This window comes from Dasypus novemcinctus, chromosome 4 (assembly GCF_030445035.2).
Source record: "Dasypus novemcinctus isolate mDasNov1 chromosome 4, mDasNov1.1.hap2, whole genome shotgun sequence".
NCBI classification, from domain to species: Eukaryota; Metazoa; Chordata; class Mammalia; order Cingulata; family Dasypodidae; genus Dasypus; species Dasypus novemcinctus.
The window spans coordinates 50,363,439-50,374,512 of record NC_080676.1 but is presented as its reverse complement, the minus strand read 5'-3'; positions in this window follow the sequence as shown (position 1 = coordinate 50,374,512).

The window sequence follows — 11,074 nt, the reverse complement described above, 5'->3', positions numbered from 1 at the left end:
AAAAAAACAGAAACTGGTTGGTTTTTATAAAGGGTATTTACTTGGGGTAGGAGCTTACAGATACCAAGCCATAAAGCATAAGTTACTTCTCTCACCAGTCTATTTGCACATGTTGGAGTAGATGGCTGCTGACGTCTGTGAGGGTTCAGGCTTCCTGGGTTCTTCTCTTCCTGGGTCTTGCTTCTCTCCAGGCTCAGGGTTCCTCTCTTCCTGGTGCTTGCTTCTCTTTGCTCTGTGTGTTTACTTTCTGGGGCTCCAGCTTAAGGCTTCAGCTTCAAACTCTAACATCAAAACTCCAACATTGAAAACCCTCCAACTCTGTTCTTTGCCATGCCTTTTATCTGTGAGTCCCCACCCACCAAGGGGCAGGGACTCAATGCCCTACTGGCACAACAGCTTTACTCGATTTCTTAATGTAATCTAATATGTCCAGAAGAAAAGACCAGTTTACAAACATAATCCAATACTTCTTTTTGGAATTCATCAATAATATCAAACTGCTACAGACCATTAAACATTTTGTCAAAACCTATAAAATAGTACGGTGCAAAGTGTAAACTATAATGTAAAACTATTTACCATGGTTAGTAACAATGCTTCAAAATTTGTTTATCAATTGTAACAAATGTACCATACTCAGGTAAGATGTCATTAATAAGGGAAAATGTGAGGAGGAGGGGATGGGATATATGGGAATCCCCTATAATTTTTTATGTAACTTTTCTATATACCACCTAAAAGTTCTTTAAAAATAAAGTCAAACAGTATTGCAAAGATACAGAGTATTTCTATCACTTCAAGGGTGACTATTATTGCCCTGTTGCCCATTTAAAACCACACCCTTCTATAACTTTGCTTTCACAGCTACTCCCCCCTCCCCAACTCTTTTTTGTTTTTATTCTCAACGTTTTGGGTTTACAGAACAAGCATGCATAAATTCTCTTTAATTCTTAGCAAACATTAATCTCTTCTCTATTACTATAAGTTTGTCATTTCAAAGTGTGCTATCTGAATGGAATAATATAGTACATAACCTTTGGCATATATATATCTATAGATATAGATATATTTATCTTAGCAAGATTCTCTAGAAGTTCATCAGGTTGTTGGTACATCAATAGTTTTTCCGTTTTATTCTTGATTAATATTCCATGGTGCAGATAAACCATTGATTGTTTAACTGGTCATCTATCAAAGGACATCTGTTTTTTTTCCAGTTTGTGACTATTATAGATAAAGCTACTATAAACATTAATGTACAAGCTTTTTGTGTGAACATCAGTTTACATTTTTCTGGGATAAATGCCAACACATATTGCTAAGTTGTACGGTAGTGGCATGTTCGATTTTTTGAGGTATTGCCAAAATGTCTTCCAGAGTGACTGCACCACTTTATTAATATATTCCCAACAATAATGTATGAGTGATACAGTTTCTTTGCATCCTTACCCTCACTTGGTGTTTTCACTTTTAAAAAATCTAGTCATTGAAATAGGTGTGAAGTGATATCTCATTTTGTTCTTTTTTTGCATTTCTCTAATGATTAAATGATATGGAACGTCTTTCCATCTGCTTACTTGACATATCCAAATAGCCTCTTTGGTAAAATGTCTTTCATGCATTTTACCCATTCTCTAACTCTATTTTTTTAACTATTGAGTTTTGGGAGTTCTTCATATAATCTGGATATAAGCTCTTTGTCAGATACGTGGTTTGCAAATATTCTTTCAGACTTTAGCTCTTTTTTCCTCTTAACAATGCCCTTCACAGATAAAAAATGTTTTTAATTTTGCTGAATCCCATTTTCTTTTATAGATTGTGGTTTTGTTTGAGGTCTAAGAAAATTTTGCCTATCTAAAAAAACTCTTTGTTTAACCAAAGAGGCCAACAATTTTCTCCTCTTGTTTTCTAAGAGTTTTATAGCTTTTATTTTTTTAATCTTTAACTTATTTTTATTTTTTAACTTTATTTTTAAAGAAGTTTTAGGTTACAGACAAATTACATAAAAAATAGGGGATTCCCATATACCCCACCCCATTTGTTATGCTTGTTACAATTGATGAACACATATTGAAACATAGCTACTAACCATGGTCAACCGTTTATATTTGGGTTTAAGTTTTATAGTTTTATTTATTTATTTTTATTTTGCAGTTAAGTTGTTAATTTTCAGTTAAATTTTGTAGAAGATGTGAGACTTACGAGACTTAGGTTGAGGCTTTGTTTTGTTTTATTCTTTTATTGTTGCTTTTTAATCCATGGAAGTCCAATTTCTCTAGTACCATGTGTTTAAAAAACTATTTCTCCATTGAATTGCTTTTGCAAAGTTGTAAAAAAAATCAGTTGGCATATTTGTGTGAATATATTTTTGGTTCTCTGTTCAGTTGCACTCACTTGCTTGTCCATCTCTGCACCAGTACTAAATTGTCTTGAGTACTGTAAATAAATTCTAAGTCTTGATATTGGGTAGACTATTCATCCAGTTTATTTTACACTGCTCAAAATTGTTTTAGCTATTTTATTTTACACTTGCTCAAAATTGTTTTAGCTATTTTACATCTTTTGATTTTCCATATAAATTTTAGAATGATCTTGTCTATCATTACAAAAATCTTGCTGGGATTTTGTAAGGCAATATATTAAACCTATATACCAGTTTGGGGAGACTTGACTTTGTAACCATATTGAGTCTTCTAATTCATGAATAAATAAATCCATTTATTTAGTTTCTATTTTTTTTCATCAGATCTCTGTAATTTTCAGAATATAAATCCTGTACATGTTATATTCGATATATACTTAAGTACTTCATTTTTTAAGTAAGTATTAATGTTGTTATATTTTTAAATTTGTTATCCATTAGTTCATTGGGGGTTATATAGTAATACAGTTAATTTTGTATGCTTATCTTATATCCTGTCACCTTGCTGAACATCCTTATTTCCATACTTTTTTGGTAGATTCCTTGAAATTTTCTACATGTAAAATTATAACATTTGCAAATAAGGATAGTTTTATTTCTTCCTTTCTAATATGTATGTATTTATTTCCATTTATTGATTTATTGCAATAGCTAGAACTTCAGACACAATGGGGAATAATAGGTGAGAGCAGACACTCCTGTCTTTTTCCCATTTTAGGAGGAATGCATTCTGTTTTCCACCATTAATTGTGATGTAGTTCTATTTACTTTTAGATGCTCCTTACTCAAGTTGAGGAAGCTTTTCTATTTTTCTGTGATTTTTCTTTTTTGGCATAATGTGATATTTTTACTAGCAAAAGATTAGCTACAACCAAAATGCTTCTGAATTAATTGAATAAACTGTGATACATCCAACAACAGAATATTACTATGCAGTCATAAAAATAGATGAGGAAAATCTTTATATGCTGATACCATGTAATTTCCAGAATATATTATTAGGTGAAAGCAGAAAGGTGAAAAAAGTAATACATGGAAAGTATGGGAGATGCAAATAAAATATATTCATTTACTCATATTTGCAAAAGAAAACCACTGGAAAAACAAAATTAAAACTAAAAATTTTATCTATAAGGATAAGAAGTAAATAGTATGGAGGACATAGGCATAGAAATGAGGCATCTCTAAATAAAACTTGATATATAGTTTTGAGTATGAAATTATGTAATTATTTTACATATTAAAATAAATAAATAGATCCCCAAAAAGTGAAAACAAACCAAAGTAGTGTATCAAACTATAAATCACTTTGGTTATATAATAATATAGAAAATTTTCAAACATACCCAAAAGACAAGGTTAATTCTCATTCACTAATTAAGTTTTTACTAATAATTTATTCTTAATATTTTGAATATATTTCACACACAGGCATACTTGGAGGTATTGCAGGTTTTGTTCTAGACCACCTCAATAAAGCAAATATCTCAATAAAGTGAGTCACGTAAATTTTTAAATTTCCCAGTGCATATATATATAATATTTACACTATGTGGTAGTCTATTAAGTATACAAAAATAGTATTATGTCTAAACAAATGTAATTAAAATGTAATAGAGACATGCAGTCTGCACATGTCATTGAAAAAATGGCACCAATAGATTTACCTAATTCAGGGTTACCACAACCCTCAATTTGTAAAAGACACAATATCTGCAAAGAGCAATAAAATGAGCTATGCTTGGATATTGCAAGATAAATCATATTTATACTGATATTAATATTTTTAAGAACTAAGTAAAATGAACAACCATCCTAGGTTGCTCCTGACTGAGTCATTTCCAAGGACCCAGGACTTCCAGTGCTAAAATAAGAACATCCTCAGGCAAACTGGGACAGTTGATCACCCTAGAACTTAGACATTATATATTGCAACTCTTCAATTCTTCCATTGTAGTACAAAAGCAACCATACAGGCTGAGTTTGCCACTCTGTGGCCTAAAACAACAAAAACTCAGGAGCAATGAGCATATCTAGAGGCCAGGTTATGGTCTCTAAATACCATTTCTCCTATTAAAGAATTCAGAGTTCCTTAGAAGAATTCTATTCCTTTAAGGATTTTACCTCAGAAGACTTCATATCTGGGGTGATAAACATACAAGTTGACCCTTGAGACATCTTGTATTAGCATGCTAAGACTGATGCCTGTCAAAAGGCACAAGGGACAATACAGGAAAAATTTAGTATCAAAAAAATAAGGTTTGTAGTTGATAGAAGTACCTTGAATAGGCATCCTGCAATAAAGGATTAACCTTGCCTCCAAAAACATTTGGCCCTTTGCACCCAGCTCTAAACCCTTGGAATGGCCTGCCTTAAGGTATCTTTGTTTACCCGTGGGGCTCTGGCCATGCCATACAGTTCATGCTAACAGTGCAACCTTAGACCTTATGGTAGCAACTCGGCCTCTGAAGGGGCTGGAAACTAAGATCAGCCATGTGAATGACCAGTCAAGTTATATCTATGGAAAAGATCCTCAATAAAAACTCTGGACAGGAAGGCTCTGGGGAGCTGATTGGTTGGCAATACTTGGTGTATATTTTCACTCATAATTGTGGGGGAAATCAAGTAATTTTTGCATGACCCTCCTTGAAAGAGGACAACTGGAAGCCCAACGCCTTTTCTCTCCTGAACCTTTTCTCTGTTATTGATTTGATTTGTGTCAAGCTTATTCTATATCCAAGTATGCCTAATTCCCAGAACACCAACTGAGAGGTATAAGCTCTATAGGCTTTGGATATTCAGGGAGGATGGAAACTAATGTGTTAATTGAATCTTACCTGAAATGTGGGGGGTGTGTATTAATTCAAGCTTACCTGGAGGATATGTGTTCATGCAAGACCTATCTGGTACTCAGATAAAACACTTGAAACTGAGAAACTAACAAAAAAAGGTCCTTTTGCATATAAACACCATTTGACTGCCCAACCCTACATACTCTGTATAAAAGGGACCCAAAAATCCTATTTGGGGCTCAGTTTTTTCTTCAGAAGGGAGTCTGCTGAGCCCAGCTGGCTGTTAATAAATCTTCCTTCTCAGCTTTTTGCGTCCTGGCCTTCAATACTGCATACACCAACTTCTCTCTGCTACAACAGTGTGTGTGTGTTTATTTTTAATTTTAATTTTTTTATTAGAGAAGCTGAAAAAACAGTCATGCATAATGTGCAGAATTCCATACATCACTCCTCCATGAACATCTTATGTTGTTATGGAAAATTTATTATAGATTATGAAAGAACATGATCAGACTATTACTACTATCACTCATAGCATGCATGTGATGTATTTTTTCTATACACCCCCTATTATTAGCATCATATTTTAGTATTATACATTTATTATAGTTCATGAGAGAACAATTTCATATTTGTACTCTTAACCACAGTTCTTTTTCCATGACAGGGTTCATTGTGTTATATAGTCCATGTCTTTTTTTTTTTTTCAAATTCTACTCAATTTATTCATTTTAAAAAAAAATATTACATTAAAAAAATATGAGGTCCCCATTCACCCCCACCGCCCCCACCCCTCCACTCCCCCCACAGTAACACTCTCCCCCATCATCATGACACATCCATTACATCTGGTGAGTATATCTCTGGGCATCACTGCACCCCATGTCCTGAGGTCCACACCATAGCCCACACTCTCCCACATTCCATACAGTGGGCCATGGGAGGACATACAATGTCCGGCAATTGTCCCTGGAGCACCACCCAGGAGAACTCCAAGTCCCGAAAATGCCTCCACATCTCATCTCTTCCTCCCATTCCCTGCACCCAGCAGCCACCATGGCCACTTTTTCCACACCAATGCCACTTTTTCTCAATTATTAACCACAATATTTTGTGAATAGGATATCATTAAGTCCACTCTAATCCTGACTGTATTCCTCCTTCCTGTGGACCTTGGCTTGGTTGTGTCCATTCCACATCTATGTCAAGAGGGGGTTTAGATTCCACATGGATACTGGATGCAATCCTCCTTTCAGTTGTAGGCACTCTAGGCTCCATGGTGTGGTGGTTGACCTTCTTCAACTCCATGTTAGCTGAGTGGGGTAAGTCCAATAAATCAGAGTGTAGGAGCTGAAGTCTGTTGAGGCTCAGGGTCTGGCTATCACATTGTCAGTCTGGAAATTCAAATCCCCTAGATACATCTTAAACCCCAGCACCAACTACAATTCCAGTAAAGTAGCATGTAAGACTTGTGAAAAGAGATCCCATCTGAGTCCAGCTCCATCACGCAGAAACACCAGCTCCAAAGAAGGGCCAAATGACATGGCAGTGAACCCCATCTGCCATGACCATAGAACCTGTGGGTCCTTTCAGCCCTCAAAAGGGCCAATACATGGGGTTGTATCTACTTTATCTATCTCTGAGACTCTGCTCAGGTGAGCATAAGGGCAATCCTCTGACAACCTCCAGATTTTTTTTTAGAGACTCATAGCCATATGAACTCATTTGTCCTTTCCATTTCCCCCTTACTTTAGATCAAACAGCATTTTTAACTCCTGTTATTATATGTAGACAGTGATATTCTGCTGGTCTGCGTTGAACCTTTAATTCAAGGTCATTTTCTAGTTACATCATCAGCTGGTACTTGGTAGTGATCCCTCGGTGCCAGGGAGGCGCATCCCTGGGTGTCATGTCCCATACTGGGGGGAAGGCATTGCATTTACATGCTGAGTTTGGCTTCGAGACTGGCCACATTTGAGTAACATGGAGGCTGTCAGGAGGGAACTCTTAAGCACAGTGCTGCTCTAGGCCTTGTTCTTATTTCAGGTGTATAGGTTCACAAGCATAGTCATTAGTATCAGGGGCTCACTTTTGGACCCTCATTCCTTCCTGGTCCTTACCGTTGCACCTGGGGGACTGCCGTTGCTCCCCTAGGGACCACAACAGAGCCCCCCCCCCCCGGGTCAGGAACCCAGTACACCCCCAGCTGTTGTTTTTAATTGTTTTCACTATGAGTATATCCAAACATTTCCATGCACCCTGGACACATGCCCTGTATAACTCCCTGTCAACCATATATCGCCTGTCAATAACATCCCATACCAGTATTCCTCCGCTGCCATTGTTGAACCCTCTGTGATCCAAAACTTCCTGAAAAGTGAAGCCCAATATAATGCCAGGTTCCCTTACTAGTAAAATGGAATATAGCGATGAGTTTAAAGGTTAGATATAGAATACATATTGATTTGGAAAAATTCTACATCCTATCTTTTTCTTTTATTTTTTCCTAATTATTGAGCTTCTCTTCACAAGAGCCCTAGTTTACAGTAATTCATCTATACAATATACAGTACTTCCACATATCCATTATAAAACCTTTTCCTTTCCACAGCGATAATCTTTTAACTTATTCATATCATATTTACTAAAACTGATGTACAGATATTGAGACAATAGCTTTCAAACAAGGTAACATTTGTGTTTACATTGTGGCTCATACTTTAGGCTATAAAGTTTTCTAAGTTTTTTAGTTATCCTATGTTTTACATTATGGCTTACATTATTAGTCTGTCGACCCCTATATGTTTTTGGTGTAATATTACATGTTTTATATACATCCTTGTGTACTCTCGTGAAACACTTCTTTTGCCCTCACATTTACTTTGGTTCCATCTATTCAATATCTATTTCCCCCTCCCCTTGGGCCCCACAGTGACAGTCAATCTTCATTTCTTGAGGAGCCATGTTCAGTGATACTTGCAACAGTGTTGAGGGCTTGACTTGCTCAACTGCCCTAATGCCCTGGGAGCCACCCTTTCTCTTGAGAGATACAGTTCCCTCTATTTGATGGCATTAGTCCTCCCCAGGATGTGGGTCTACCTTCACTCTCATTATATGGGTCTCTACCCAATGGTATAACCCACTCTGGCAAAATGAGCATTCAGATATTCCCTAGGAGTCTGTCCTGCATCAGATTATCCCCTTTGAGTATCTTAAACAGGTAACGTTCCTACTTATATTTTGAAGAGGTTTTCTCAGCATTTTACTTTCAACCAACACCTGGCAATCTCTTATGTTCGTATGTTGCCCCTCCCTCCCCCCAATTTCTTGGGCAATATTACCCATCCGCTCATCCCTAGCCCCCTTCAAACCCACAAAGCCCCACCCAAAGGTAACCCTATGCCCCCATTTTATCTCTTCCTTGTGCACATACTTACTGCCAGCTTATCATAGATTTCACCTATGTAGATGTCAGCTTATATCCTTCCTCTACCCCCTGATTTCCTGTAAGACTATCTTCAAGTCTCTAGCTCTCTGAGGCAGCTTGCTTATTTCATATCATTGAGGTCATGCAGTATTTGTCCTTCAATGCCTGGGTTGCTTCACTCAACATAAGGTTCTCAAGATTCATCCATGTTATCATGTACAGTCCATGTCTTGTACATTCTATCCGAAGTGTATACTCAAGTAGAAGCCTTTCATAACAGAGCTATGCAGTCATCACCACATTAAACTTTCGGACATTTTCCTTGGTCCAAAAAAAATACATATATATGTATCTTCTCTACCCCTGTCATTGACCCTTAGTGTTGATACTGATGCAAGAATATTACAATATTGCTGTTAAATATAGTCCATATGTTACATTAATTGTATTTTCCCATGCATTGCTGTATTCTTACCACCCTGTAATAGTGACGTACATTTGTTCTAGCTTATAGAAGAACATTTTTGTATTTGTATTATTAACCACAAACATCATTCACCTCCAGGTTCACTACATTATTCAGTCTCTAGATTATTCTCTCTTTCTTTCAATTGACATTTACATCCCTGGACTACCCCCTTTCAGTCACAATTTCATTTATAAATCAGCTGTGTTACATATACTCTCTGTAAGGTGCCACCATCAATTCTATCCAATACCACACTTTCACAGTTTAGCTAATTGAAAATTTTAGATACATTAAGGATCAGTACCCCTTATCAGTCCTCATTCTATCTTCCAGTAACCTATACTCTAGGTTTTCACTCCTCATATTTATTCTTCGTATTTAGTTCATATTAGTGAGACCATTCAATATTTGTCCTTTTGGGCCTGGCTTATTTCACTCAGATTATGTCCTCAAGTTTCATCCATATTAGCATATGTGTCCCAATTTCATTTTTTCTTACAGCAGCATAGTATTCCATCATATGTTTATATCACATTTTGTTTATCTGTTTGTTGATTGATGGACATTTGGGTTGTTTCCATCTTTTGGCAATTGTGAATAATGCTGCTATGAACATCGTGTGCAAATGTCTGTTCATTTTACTGTTTTCAGTTCTTCTGGATATATTCCTAGTAGAAGGATTGCTGGGTTATATGGCAGTTCTACGTTTAGCACCCTGAGGAACCACCTATCTGTCTTCCATAGAAGCTGTACCCTTCTACATTTCTACCAACAGTGGAAGAGTGTTCTTATAACTCCATATCCTTTCCAGCTCTTGTTGCTTTCTGTCTTTTTAGTAATCACCATTCTATGAGGTGTGAGATGACATCTCATTGTAGTTTTGATTTGCATTTCCTTAATAGCTAGTGATATTGAAAATTCTTTCATGTGCTTTTTCACCATTTTGACTTCCTCTTGGGAGAAATGTCTAAGTCTTTTGTCAATTTTTAATTGGATTGCTTGCTCTTTTATTGTTGAGTCATATGATCCCTTTATATAGTATAGAAATCAAACTCTTATTATATATGTGGTTTCCAAATATTTTCTCCCAATGAATGGGTTCCCTTTTCACCTTATTGACAAAATCCTTTGAATCAAAAAAGTGTTTGAGGATGTACCATTTTTCCATGTTTTTCCTTCATTGTTCATGTTTTCAGTGTAAGGTTTAAGAAACCACCACCTACCACCAAGTCCAAAAAATGTTACCCCTTACATTTTCTTCTAGGAGTCTTATGGGTCTCAATTTTATATTTTGGTCTTTGCTCCATTTTGTGTTAATTTTTGTATAAGGTAGTGACATAGGGATTCTCTTTCTCTCTTTTGGATATGGCTTTCCAGTTCTCCCAGCACCATTTGTTGAATAGACTGTTTTGCACCTGCTGGGTGGGACTGATGGCCTTGTCAAATATCACTTGACCGTTGATGTGAGCTTCTGTTTCTGAACCATAAGTTCAGTTCCATTGGTCTGTGTGTCTATCTTGATGTAGTACTATGCTGTTTTTAATACTATAGCTAGGTAATACAATTTAAAGTCCAGAAGTGAGAGTCCTCCTATTACATTCTTCCTTTTCTGCTATTTGGGGTTGCTTACCTTTCCAAATAAATTTGATAATTGGGTTTTCCATTTCTTTAAAAAAGGGTGTGGGAATTTTTTTCAGGATTGCATTGAATTTGTACATCAATTTGCATAGAATTGACATCTTAATGATATTGAGTCTTCCCATCCATGAATATGGAATTTTCTTCCATTCTTTCAGGTCTTCTTTGATTGCTTTTATTAATGCATAGTAATTTTCAGAATACAAGTGATTTATGTACTTGGTTAAGTTTATTCCTAAATATTTGATTTTTTCGGTCACTTCCTTCTAAGACTGCTCATTACTATTGTATAGAAGCACTACTGATTTTTGCATATTCATCTTTTA